The sequence below is a fragment of the Astatotilapia calliptera genome, chromosome 23 (assembly GCF_964374335.1).
Source record: "Astatotilapia calliptera chromosome 23, fAstCal68.1, whole genome shotgun sequence".
Classification (NCBI taxonomy): Eukaryota; Metazoa; Chordata; class Actinopteri; order Cichliformes; family Cichlidae; genus Astatotilapia; species Astatotilapia calliptera.
The window spans coordinates 11,055,208-11,068,785 of record NC_137443.1 but is presented as its reverse complement, the minus strand read 5'-3'; the positions used below and the strand labels follow the sequence as shown (position 1 = coordinate 11,068,785).

At 43.5% G+C, this 13,578-nt stretch overlaps 1 long non-coding RNA gene across 1 annotated transcript; it reads right to left on the bottom strand.

Moving 5' to 3' along the window:
• Nucleotides 1-11,231: 11,231 nt before the first annotated feature.
• On the bottom strand, nucleotides 11,232-12,660 carry LOC145424541 (uncharacterized). Its single transcript, XR_013905618.1, has 2 exons — nucleotides 11,928-12,660; nucleotides 11,232-11,850 (listed from the first exon to the last, which is right to left on the bottom strand). It is a non-coding gene; the product is annotated as an uncharacterized LOC145424541 (long non-coding RNA).
• Nucleotides 12,661-13,578: the final 918 nt, after the last annotated feature.

The window sequence follows — 13,578 nt, the reverse complement described above, 5'->3', positions numbered from 1 at the left end:
GGTGGTTTCGAAATCCGACAGTGGGCAAGTAACTACCCAGAGGCCATTGCTCATCTCCCCTCTGAAGCAAAGTCCCCTACCTGCGAGCTGTGGTTGACTGAACACCAACCAGATCCCCAAGAACCAACCTTAGGCTTGGCATGGCACTGCTCCACAGACCAGATTGCCTACAGATGTCGGCCAGTGGTTCCTCAGGAGTCAACCATGAGAAATATCTACAGCATCCTCGCCTCTCAATACGACCCACTGGGCTTCATCATCCCCTTCACGACCCGGGCAAAGGTTATTGTTCAACGTCTGTGGCAGAATGACAGGAACTGGGATGATCCCATCGAGGGCGAGTTACTTCAGCGGTGGCAAGAGTGGGTGAGTGAGCTACAGTATCTACAAGAAATCTGTCTGCCTAGATGCTACATAGCCCCAGCAACCCAAGAGGGAACTTTCCAGCTGCATGTATTCTGTGATGCGTCAGAGAGTGCTTACGGAGCAGTGGCATATTTGAGATTTAAATCGGCAGAACATGAGGTCCACACTGCCTTTATCATGGCCAGATCACGTGTAGCTCCCCGCAAGAAACTGTCAATTCCCCGTTTAGAGCTGTGTGCTGTACTGGCTGGGGCACAACTGTCTAGACTCCTCCTCAGTGAGCTTACTCTGCCCATTAGTGAGACTACTTTATGGACCGATTCTACCACTGTGTTGAACTGGATCCAGTCCGAATCCTGTCACTATAAAGTGTTTGTAGGTACTCGTATTGCCGAAATACAGGAGCTGACTGAGGCCGCCAGCTGGAGGTATGTCCCCTCGGCTTTGAACCCAGCAGATGACATCACCCGGGGAAAACCATTACGTGAGCTGTCAAAACCTAGCCAGTGGATGGATGGGCCCCCCTTCCTGAGACAAGCATCTGAGCAGTGGCCAGCACGACCTACTGTGAGTACAGACACTGAAGATAATACTGAGTTAAAGAAATCAGCTTTCTGTGCCTGTGTCACTACAGATTTGGCACAGTCTGATCCTGCATACAACACCTGGGCTGATTTGGTGCAGGCCACCCACCTGTCTTCTCACGGGGCGGCTGGCCTCCCTATGTCAGCAGCACAACGACTAGAGACAGAAGTTCAAATTCTCAAACAGGCGCAACAAGAAAGCTTCCCTGTTGAAGTACACACCCTTAAATCTGGGAAAGAGGTGTACAAAGACAGCAGACTGAGCAACCTTTCTCCCGAATATGACAGTCAGCTTGGCCTCATACGAGTAGGTGGACGCCTCCGGCGAGCAGAGCAGATGGATGTTGACACTCTGCATCCTATCGTGTTGTCACCAGACCATCCTACTACTCAGCTCATCATCAAAGACTATGATACACGTCTCCTGCATCCTGGCCCAGAACGTGTCTTTGCCGAATTGAGACGCAGGTATTGGATTTTAAGAGGCAGACAGGCCATAAGGAAGCATCAGTATCGCTGTTTGGAGTGTAAGAAGTGGAGAGCCAAGCCTGTTACACCGAAGATGTCTGATCTCCCTGCTACCCGCTTGCGATTAAATCAGCCGCCATTCTGGTCCACAGGAATTGACTGTTTTGGCCCTTTCACTATAAAGATAGGCAGGAGACAAGAAAAACGGTGGGGCATTATATTTAAATGCCTTACGACCCGCTGCATTCACCTCGACCTTCTCACTGGTATGGACACTGACTCCTTTCTCATGGCTCTGCGCAGATTTATTGCTCGAAGAGGAAAACCCTTTGAAATACTGAGTGATCAGGGCACCAATTTCAGAGGAGGAGACAGAGAGCTGCAGGAGGCATTCAAAGTGATGGAGCCACGACTGCAGGAGAAGCTCAGTGAACAGAGCATCACTTTCCACTTCAACCCTCCGCATGCTCCACATTTTGGGGGAGCCTGGGAACGGGAGATCCGTTCAGTCAAATCTGCACTTCAAGTTGCCCTCAAAGGTCAAGCGGTGCCAGAGGATTTGTTGCTTACTGTTCTTATTGAAGTAGAGGGCATACTTAATTCCAAGCCACTGGGATACGTTTCCTCGGATATTGCAGATGTTGACCCGATCACGCCAAATATGTTGCTCATGGGGCGGCGTGATGCTTCCCTTCCCCAGGCAGTATATGGCACCAGAGAAGAACTTGGAAGGCGAAAATGGCGTCACAGCCAAGTCATAGCGGACCGGTTCTGGACTCAGTTCATTCAGCGCTACCTGCCTGGACTGCAGCCTCGCCAGAAGTGGAACCAGACTACTCCACCTTTGAAAGTGGGACAGACTGTCATGGTGGCGGACTATCAGCTCCCACGGGCTTCCTGGCCCGTAGGACAGGTAACACAGGTGTTTCCCAGCCCGGATGGACAGGTGCGAGTAGCTGAAGTCGCTATTGGGGAACATAAATACCAACGGCCTGTGTCAAAACTTATCACGTTACCTGAACTGTCAGCTGAACGTCCTTAGTTATATTCACATGGGTTTTTGATGTTTACTAATGTGCTATACACATTAGGGGGCGGCTGTAGAAAACCCCTGTGATTTGTGTATATAGACTGTTCCACGGACCCCCTCTAACCACTGCTAAGATGGTACATTCCTCCCATCCCTTGTTTGTTTTTGCGCTGGTCCACCTTGATAGCGCTGGTGGAGCTGGGCTGTTGTACTGAACATGTGTAGTGCGTGTGCGTGAATGATAAGTAAGTGCCTTGTATTTGTTTGTTCTATGGTTGTAACTTATCATATACTTAGCTATGTACATTGGGTGATGCTTAGTAGAGTTTTCCAGCTGTTCGTGTAGCCACGAGACACTGTATATTCACGCTGATTTGACTAAAATGGCGCTACCCTTGTGAACTGAGCTGCCCAAAGTAAAGATGGAGTCTATCCCTGTGCAGCAGCCCATTTGTGTCCACCAGGGGGTGGTGTTTAGTCATTTCTGTTCAACCCTTTCTGTATTATTTAGACCAGTTTGGTTGACTTTAATTGTTTGCTAATTGTAATTTCTGTTATTTTACAGAACCACACACATGTATACATATACTCACATGAATTCACTTCTGGAGATGTTTGGATTAAAAGAACCCTAATTATCATTGCTGTGGACCCTCTCTTTCATCATATAAGTCACCTGTGCCTTCTGACCGAGGATAGGAAAATCGTGCTGTAATTTGCCAGTCTATTAAGCACACACATGTCCAGTTCAATCACATATCCCAATATAAGCATCTATAGCCCCGATAACGATAGAAATCACAAAAATGTAACATTTTCTGTAAATTCTGTGAATCTCGGGCAGCTCGACTCAGCTGGGCATCGTGTACCTGGAGTTGAGTGTTTTAACCGATGCATGAAACGATACATAAGTTGTAACGGCCGCCGTTTTCTTCGTGAGTATTTATTCAACGGCGTGCTGCGGGGAAAGGCCTGTTCTAACGTTTGAGTCTAAGGTTTATTTTTAGCACCTGCCGGCTCTTTTTTGCTTCTCATCTATGGGCTCAAATTGTGGTCATAAATATTTTGTTAATTATTTGTGGGGCAGTCGTGGTTCAAGAATTGGGAGTTCGCCTTGTAATCGGAAGGTTGCCGCTTCGAGTTTCACATGTACTTTTTGGCTAAGTCCACACACAAATCTTTTTTACACATACAAATCTTTTTTACAAGTACAACATATTTATGACCACAATTTGAGCCCATACTCATCCGTAAACACTCTTTCACGTCATTCAGTTTATTTTGAAAAGTCTCAACAGGATCTTGAGCTTTATTGTGAAAGGGAAATAAACAAGCGTACACGATGGTTTTACCGTCCTTGTTGCTAACGACAACACATAAAAACAGTCGCTACACCCTGCTGTGACATCACACTCCAGAGCTGACGTCGGTGTCACGTGATACATTTTCAGCTTTGATCTGGTCCTACCAGCTCATAAATAGGGGCGGAGGCAAGGCAAGTTTATTTGTATCGCACAATTCGACACCGATGGTTTGCTTTGCAGAGACATTAGAAACAAAAGTTATTACAGACACTAGCAACGGGATCAGAGAACAGCACAGAAAAAAACTCAAATGGATTCCTTTAAAGGAGACTGTCCACAGGAAACCAGGCCCATAGAAATATCTGAAGAGGAGATGCAGACACTTCTCTTCAAATCCGTCTTTATGACCCGTACACAGGCAGAGAGACGAGAAATGGATGAAAAAAACTTTATCGTTCAGTTTGTTGTAAAGCTTTCAAACACCATTGCAACAAAAACTAAATTAGTCATAAAACCCATCGACATGTTTTCACTCATCAAAACAGTCACAGAAAAAACTGCAGGAAAATTACCTGCAGAACTGCCAACATCTATAAACAGGGTGGTTAAGTCTGTTTTCCGTGGACTGCACAAGATGTACAACTCCAAGGACTTGCTACAATTTTTCATTGTATTTCGTCAGTCAACATTTGAAGAAAATGTCTCAAGAATTTTAATATCAGAGATCAATAAGGTAAAGGAGAAAAGGATAAAGGGTTCTGTTGTTTGGGAAAATCAGACCAGTCCTGCTGAAACGTCTGAAGAACAGATCCCCAGTCCAGGGCAAAGGACACAAGAAACTAAAGAAAGAAACTTTATAATTCAGTTTCTTGTTAGGCTGAACAACATGGTCGCCTTAAAGACAGGCACAGCAACAAAGCAGGTCAACATTTTTGCCATTTTAGAAAATGTCATTGAAATGGCTGTGGGTAAACTACCCACACAACTTCCAAAATCTTTAGACAAACTTGTTAGAGCCGTTTATAAGAGTCTAAAGAAGACATATAAGTCTAAACTGATGGTACAGACTGCCATGGAATTCAGGCAGTTAAACTTTGAAGATAATGTAGCAAGAATGTTGATATCTGAAGTGAACAGGATGAAGGAGAAGAGGATTAAGGTTTTTGTTGTTAAGGAGAATAATAACAACAATTCATCCGAACAATCCTCTTCAAAGACCACTAGGAACTGTTGTTCTTTTGGGAAATTTTTGAAAACATTGTTTCCCTACAAAATCATAGTCGAAATCAGGCTATGATTTCGACTATGATATATACAATTCACAAGATTTCAACAATTTTAAAATCCTACAGTGTTGGTTCTGTCTCGCATCAGCCCCATCCAAACAGGTCGCGGCAGATGGCTGACCCTCTCTGAGCCTGGTTCTGCTGGAGGTTTCTTCCTGTTGAAAGGGAGTTTTTCCTCCCCACTGTTGCCAAGTGCTTGCTCGTGGGGGATTGTTTGGGTTGGAGCTTTAATTTTGTAAGGTTTTTACCTTACAATTTAAAACACCTCGATTCAGAACCTCTCACTGTTGTTGAAATTGTTTGGCCCTTTCTGTGAGGGCACTGCATGTTCTCAATCTCATTGGGAAATGCTACATTTTGCACATGAATGCAGATTTATTCTAAATTGCAAAATGCATTTGCTAAAAATAAACAAACTAAACTAATGCATGGCTATGGTGTATTTTTATGAATCTCGTACTCAGGTAATAAATACTTTTGTCTTATTACTGAGCAATAATAAAGTTAAAAAAAAAACCCTCATGTCTTTTAATGAGCCGCTTGTGTTTTAGTTTAGTTATAGTTATAGGTAGTGGCCGAAAGAGTTTTGGTCCCTCTTACTCCAATGTAAGCTTGTGGAAAAAGCCCAAGAAGTGTGTTCAAGCCTGTCTATTGAGCAGAGTTTAGATTATGAAACTCTTAAGAAAACTGTGCTGCAGGCGTATGAACTTGTCCCTGAAGCATATCGGCAGAAATTTAGGAATCTTAATAAAACTGCTAACCAGACTTTTGTTGAGTTTGCGCGAGAAAAGAATGTGTTGTTTGAGAAATGGTGTTGTTCATGTAAAGTTAAAACCGTGGAAGAGTTAAACCCTTATTTTGCTGGAGGAGTTTAAAAAGTGTTTGCCGGAACGCATCGTGACTTATTTAAACGAACAAAAGGTGTCGTCTCTCACTAACGCGGCACTCCTGGCTGACGAGTTTGTTTTAACGCACAAAAGTGTGTTCTGTGCACAGAATTCGTTTCAGGAAAATTTCTCTGAACGAAAAAAGTCACCACGAGCAGTGCGTAAAAATGTATCAGCGTTGATTGCTAGATCAAACGGTCGAGAATGTTTTTATTGTCACGACTCAGGACATTTGATTGCTGCGTGTCCAGTATTAAAAAGAAAAGAAGCGAGGGGCACTAAATTCCCCGCAGGCGTGGGTTTGATTAAAACCGCTTGCTCGCCAAAGGTGCACGCGGAGGCTGAACAAAACCCGAAAACTGACATTGATCCGCAGTTGTGTCATGCGGCTTTGTTTCGTTGACGGGTGAAGAAAATGATAAAGTGCCAGTCACGATTCTTAGAGATACGGGTGCGTACCACTCATTCTTACTAGAATCTGTGCTGCCTTTGTCGGAAAAAACATCCTGTGGTTCCGACATAGTAGTGTGGGGAATAAAAATGAGTGTCACCAAAGCCCCTCTGCATATGGGTGCATTCGCTGTTAGTGTCGGGCTACGTTAAAGTCGCCGTGCGCCAGCGATTACCAATCGAAGGAGTTTCCTTCATTCTTGGTAATGATCTAGCTGGTGGGCATGTTTTTCCCCCGCCAGAAGTTGTTGATGTTCCTGCCCTTGCTGCTGACTCGGGCTCCACTGCTTCAGAGGTGTTTCCTGCGTGCGCAATTACTCGTGCTCAGGCTCGTAAAATGGGTGAGATTGTGGATTTGTCGGGGTCGTTTATGGCTACGCTTGATGAAGACGACTCTTTCGTGTCACCCATTGATTCTGTAAAAAATCTCCACATGTGACGTCCCTGAAATGATTCCTGAGGACATTAATCAGAGCTTGAATATGACCAGAGCACAGCAGGGTGATCCTTCACTGGTGCCTTGTTTTTCCTCTGTTGTGGACAGAGAGGGATCTAAAGCTCCAGTGAAATATTTCATTTGTTTTAATTTGCTAGAACCTCAGAGTAGGGCTGTGCGATGTGACCAAAATCACATATCCTAGTGTTGGGATTTCTGGCTCTTTTTAGAGAACCGGCTCTTTCGGTTTGGCTCACTAAAAAGTGCCGGCTCTTTCGGCTCCGAACCGGCTCTTCAGGTTGTTTTGTTGCTTTAATTCATTTATTATTAACAATAATATAAAATTATGCACAAAAGGAATTACTAACGTAAAAAAAAAGTGGTTTTATTTATATATGTTTATTATAGCTGTCGAAATTAACGCGTTAATTGTGATAATTAAATTTTGGAATTAATTACGTTAGAATATTTAACTATTTAGCGCAACACGCAGATAAGTCGCTCCCATAATTCCACTTGATTTGTTTACCGCGCCACTGAAAATGGAGAAGCAGGAAGCGGATGGCCTTCTGGATGGGGAATTTAAATACAAGAAGAACATAGATGGGACAATAAACAAACGCGTTGTAATTTGCACTCACTGTAGTAAAGAGTTTCAATTTCACCGTTCAAATTCGACCTTAAAATACCACCTTAATGCCAAACACGCGTTTGTCGGGGCAGCAGCTTCACCCGGCCTGCGTCAGACCACTCTTAGTGAACGCAGGCCACTCGGTAAGTCTTCTTTGGACAAACTGACCGACAATATAGCCAAATGGATAGCAAAGGACTGCAGACCGCTAAGCATTGTGGAGGACAAGGGCTTTGCGGATGTTTTAAAGGTTGCATCTCAGGACGCGTCCTACAAGCCCCCAGCGAGAAGCACAATAACAATTCGAATCCACGAACTGTATGAAACGGAGAAAAAGAAAAAAGAAGAGGCTTTAGTTCACACAGAATGCGTGGCTCTGACAGGAGACCACTGGACATCATTGAGTAATGACAATTACCTGGGAGTTACTGCGCATTTAATCACTGAAGCCTGGGGTCTGACATCCTTTGCGCTGACTATAATGAAAACGGAAGAGCGGCACTTTGCGGAGGCTTGTGCAGAGCAGTTCCAGACTGTTGCTCGCAGGTGGAGAATTGAGGAGAAGGTGACAACAGTAGGCACGGACAGTGCGCGCAATATGATCGCCGCGGCTCGCATCATGCCATTCAATCACATGCCGTGTACCGCGCACATTCTACAGAGATGCATCACAGTGAGTCTCGCAGACAGTGGCTTTGTCACTGCGCTGGCCAAATGCCGCAAAATTGTTGGCCATTTTAAGCACAGCCCAGCAAACACAGCAGAGCTGAACGCAGAGCAGGTGTCACTGGGGCGCAAGCAGGAGCCGTTGGCCCAGGACGTGCCTACGCGCTGGAACTCCACGCTGGAGATGGTGAAGCGCTTGATCCGCAACCAAACTGCAGTAACCGCGACTCTGGATAAACAAAAGCATAAACTTGTCCTCCTGACGCCTCCAGAGTGGGACAAACTCCAGAGACTGGAGACACTTCTAGAGCCCTGCAGGTGAGCCTGTCATTGTGACCATAATTGTAGGTTTAGATTAAATGTATCAAACATACATCTTAAATCAGTTTTGTTATTATGAAAATGTCTTATTTAAAAAATAAATGAAATCAAATATTTTATTAATATTACCTAGTATTAAAAAGCTTTTTTTAATTTGCTGTCTTATCTGTGTGTGTGTGTGTGTGTGTAAATGGCCTGCATTTGTATAGCGCTTTTCTAGTCCATAGGACCCCAAAGCGCTTTACACTACATTCAGTCATCCACCCATTCACGCACACATTCACACACTGGCGATGGCAAGCTACATTGTAGCCACAGCTGCCCTGGGGCGCACTGACAGAGGCGAGGCTGCCGGACACAGGCGCCACCGGGCCCTCTGACCACCACCAGTAGGCAAACACGGGGTTAGTATCTTGCCCAAGGATATTTGGCATGCAGCCAGGAGGCAGCCTGGGATCGAACCACCGACCTTCTGATTAGTGGCTGACCTGCTCTGCCACCTGAGCTACAGCCACCCCATGTGTGTATGTGTGTATTCCACTGCAGATATGTGACTGAACTGCTGGGAGGAGAGGCTTACGTCTCCTGCTCTGTAGTTCTACCAGCCTTCTGCCACCTGCGCCGTGTCATGGAAGTAACTGATGAGGACCCTGCATATGTGGTGAGGTTTAAAGAGAAGTTTAAGGAAGACCTTGCTTCCCGCCAGGAACATACCAACTATGCATGGCTCCAGATCGCAACTGCACTGGACCCACGTTTTAAAGACCTACGCAGTGTGCCCAAGACTGACAGAGAAGCAGTGTGGACCACACTGGCAGGCATGCTGCATGAAGACTCTCCTAGAAGATCACACACTGCAGAAGAAGGTCCAGCCAAGAAGAGGCTGAGCCTGCTGCAGATGGACTCTGACTCTGAGTCAGAGGAGGAGGTACAGCAGGACAGAGCCATACAGCGCTACAGAGCAGAGCCCTGCACTGCCTTAGAGGACTGTCCCTTACAGTGGTGGGCAGCTCATGCAGGAGCCCACAGCCAGCTGGCCCGCCTTGCTCGCAGATACCTGGCCACTCCTGCCTCCACATTTTGCCTGTTGAATTAGGCCTATGTTCTGTGAACTTGAAGATGTATATGGATAAAACAATGTGCTAGATTTAAACGGGTGGAAAACATTCAGTAAAAATCCCTCACAATTATTTGAAGCCCTGTTCTGCTTGTACTGCTTGTACTCACAATTAATAATAAATAAAACAAACAAGTGTGTTAAAAACCACTATCTGTCCCGATTTTTACACATATATACACACATATACACATATATTTCGAGTTGCGATTAATAAATTTTTAGGCTGTGATTAATTCGCTTCCAGCACAACACCCAGCCTACGTCAGACCACGCTGAGTGAACGCAGGCCACTCAGCGTGGTCTTAGCATTAAATAACACTAACAAGTGTGTAAAAATCCGCTATCTGTCCGTATGTTTGCACACATTTTGGTCATATTTCGAGTTGTGATTAATCATGATTAATTAATTTTTAGGCTGTGATTAATCTGATTAAAATTTTTAATCATTTGACAGCCCTAATTATATTATATTATATTATATTATATTATATTATATTATATTATAGTGCAAACAGTGCAGGCTTCAGCTCTGGGGAACAAGCTGTTCCTCAGTTTGGGTGGATTCCGTCACTCACAGCGTTGTTAGCCCTCTTGTGCGCGCAGACTGCAACCCCCCCACTGTGCTTTGCCCTGATATCTGCAGTGTGAGGTTGGATCGCTCATTCTCATCCTCACACTGATGCCACTTATTTCGGTCTTTGTTTGACATAAAAGGGCATATTTGTCACTTTATTGCAACTATATTTGCACTCTTGAGCTCCTTCATTCACTGACTGATCATAAAGTTATTACTTGCGTTATGTATTCATCCGTTTGAACATAATTAATGAAGCCACATGTAATCACTAAAATTTGTATTTTGGGTACAATAAGAGAGTTTCAGATGGAATGCTGTTTTGTTTTGTTTAAATTTCACCAACTTGCTGATGCCCACGGTTGTGAGTGCGGCTTCTTGCTGTACATGGGTGGATGGTTGTAAATCACATCACAGATGCCAAAAACCTCTCAAACCAAGCCCCCTTGCCGGTGATGCTGTGCGCAACCTCGTGACGGAGTCAAGCATATTCAAAACACCCCCTCACCTCCCGTGTCAAACTCAAATGTCAGCCTATTTCATGTGTCACTTTTGGAGCAGTTGCCATCCCGACGAGCCATGGAGAAGTTCGTGTTTGTGTTATTTTACTTATTTGGTGTTCTGGTGTGTTTGGGCACCGGTCAGCACCATCGTGTTGAGCACGTGTTGGACCGTGGACACACCGGATTCGGTGGGAGAATAACGGTCAGGTGTACAGTTTACTGAGCACTGGGACTCAGTATCGTTTACCAGCACAGACACGGAGACGCGCTCAGCTTCTATTGAGAGCAAACAACCAAGTGAACCCTCCGGCTGCGTCCAGTAGACGAGACACACCGTCTGGGCCGGGAGCTTTCCGAGCATTCAGACTCTTAAACTGCTTCAAGAAATGGTTCTTTGGGGCACCTTTAATGGTTTTTCAAAGAACCTTTTTAAAAATGGTTCTTTAAAGAACCATTTTTAAAAAGGTCCTTCAAATGGTTCTTTAAAAGAACCATTTTAAAGAACCTTTTTTGAGTGGTTCTTTAAAAAAACCATTTTAAATCTTTCAAAATAAAATGCATCATAAATTGAATTTGAGTAGGGTAAAATAAATACGAGCACAGCATAGACATATATTAATGGTTTATTGTCATTTTGTAGTTACCAAAAGACAAAAAGGCATTTTAACCCTCAGCACAACATCACTACTAATACATGTCACATATTAGTGTTTTAAAAAGTAATAATTAAATATATTGGCTATACTATAAATAAATATATATATAAATACTATATCTACAGATAACACAACAAATAATACATGTATTGTTTAATTAATAAAACATCAGAAAGTGATAAAACACATTAGAAATAGCAATAGCTTCATAACAGACCAATAAATCAACACATTTTCATCAGCAGATATTTGCATGTTCAGTAAAAACATTTCAACAACAAGTTTATGATTAAAATGATCAATGAACTTCAGCCTTACGCTATGTAATGTACTTTTCATGTTGTACTCATGGTCCTTTGTTAGTCCAGTTTAGGACAATGTCTCTGACGTATGTTTCATATCAAATATATGTCATATCAAAACAAGCCCACACCTGCAGTTGTTTCAGTTTTTCACTGGTGTTTCCTGTCAGCTGGTCAACCTCACTCAGGCGGACATCCATATCAGCCAACCAAATGACAAGTTCCTCCCTTTGTGCTTCAAATCCCTCCCACTCTGAGACAAGGAGCTGAAAGAGAGAGAAAAGAGTCAATTATAAAGAAGAGAGAAAAGTGAAACCCTCCTCAGAAGGTCTGACTCGCATACCTGCAGTTGACCTGTGATGGACTCCAGTTTGGCGTTCACGTCATCCCTCGTCGATGCCAACAGCCGAGTCTGCAGGGTGCCCTGGAAGAGCTGAGTTAATGTTCGACTCCTCCTGGTCAGGCTCTCCAGCTGGATGACCCGAGGTCTCCCCTCTCGCCGCTGCCTCTGAACGCACAAACACAAATTGCATCTGAAGCAGGAGGTGCAGATTTTTTTTGCTATTCTTTTCTAAATCCAGGCTTGATCACGTGGAGGTATTTGGAAAATTGTTTTGGCCAGTGGACGACTGTTGTCTTGCAGAAAGTCAAACCAAACATATGCGATACACAATCAATTCACAAGAACACATTGTAAAAAATAAGTCCAGTTCTTGCCTGATTTCAAGTGAAAGCTGCATCAAAACAGGGTAAAATGAGTGTTTGCAGCAAATGTGAGCACAAAGCCTCACTTTGTACAAGCCTGCTATTACAGTTCTCCTCTATGCAGACGACTTTCCTGTTTTCAAGGCACAACTTGGATCTGCTGTACGAATCTTATGGATACACACTAAATGAAATAATAGTGTGCATGACTCCAGATTCTGATCCCTCATCCTAATATGGTCCCAACATAGCAACAGCAATAATGCAAATGTTGAGGCTTCAAAATACAAAGTCCATAAACCAATGGCTGACATGGGTTTTATCATAAGGGTGATAAATATACAGATTTCAGACTGTCTTAGAGATTTGATGTTCATTTACCTGCAGATGCACTATACGTACACTCTAAAAAGTAATTAATGGGATCTTTAGTCATTACTTACATATATATGTTGTTGTGAAATGAAAAATCAAGTTCATAAATACTGTTAGACTTCCTAATTAAAATTTTTATTTTATTGAGTTCGGGTGACACATAAATTATGCCTCTTTACTCAATATATAATCGTGATTTGTCTGAATTTAAAATCTTCTTTTAATCAAAAAACAATATAATTTTAAGTTCTGTCGATGTAAAATACAACTTGATGACGTGTAAACAGCTCATAGTTCCCTTCTTCTACACAAGCGGACATATTCAACAGCACGTGTTCAAGGTTTATCAAGAGCTGTGTTCGTCGCGAACGGTGAGTAATTTTATGCGAAATTACACATATCTGCAGTCGCTCTGGATTTTGTTAGTTTACTTTAAAACAACGACGTAACATACATAACATACATCTTAGCTTGCCCCCGCGTTTGTGTGTTTTAATATACACACAGCAGCTAATTCCGCGATAGCATAAATTGTTGGGCTCTTTTTGGAAAATTTAACACTGACGTTACTCTAATGCAGACCACTGTAATTGTCTTATAATTTTTAAAAGATAGCGGACGTTGTTCGCCCCGGCGCAAACTACTATGCTAACGTAGCTAGCCAAGCTAAGTTGTGTTCACTGTGATTTTATTTTTGAAATGTGAAATTTATTTTTTGAAGGGAAGCATTTTATGTTAGTAATTGTTAAGAAACGCTTCTAAATTTTCGTAACGTTACGGGGTGAAGTTCAACCCCATTGGCTTCTGCGCAGGAAGTGCGGTCGCCATTAGTCCGGTGTGTCTGTTGACCGCTAAGAGCGGTTCTTCACCGGCTGCTCGGCCTATTTTCACAGGTAAAAGACCAGACTTAAGTG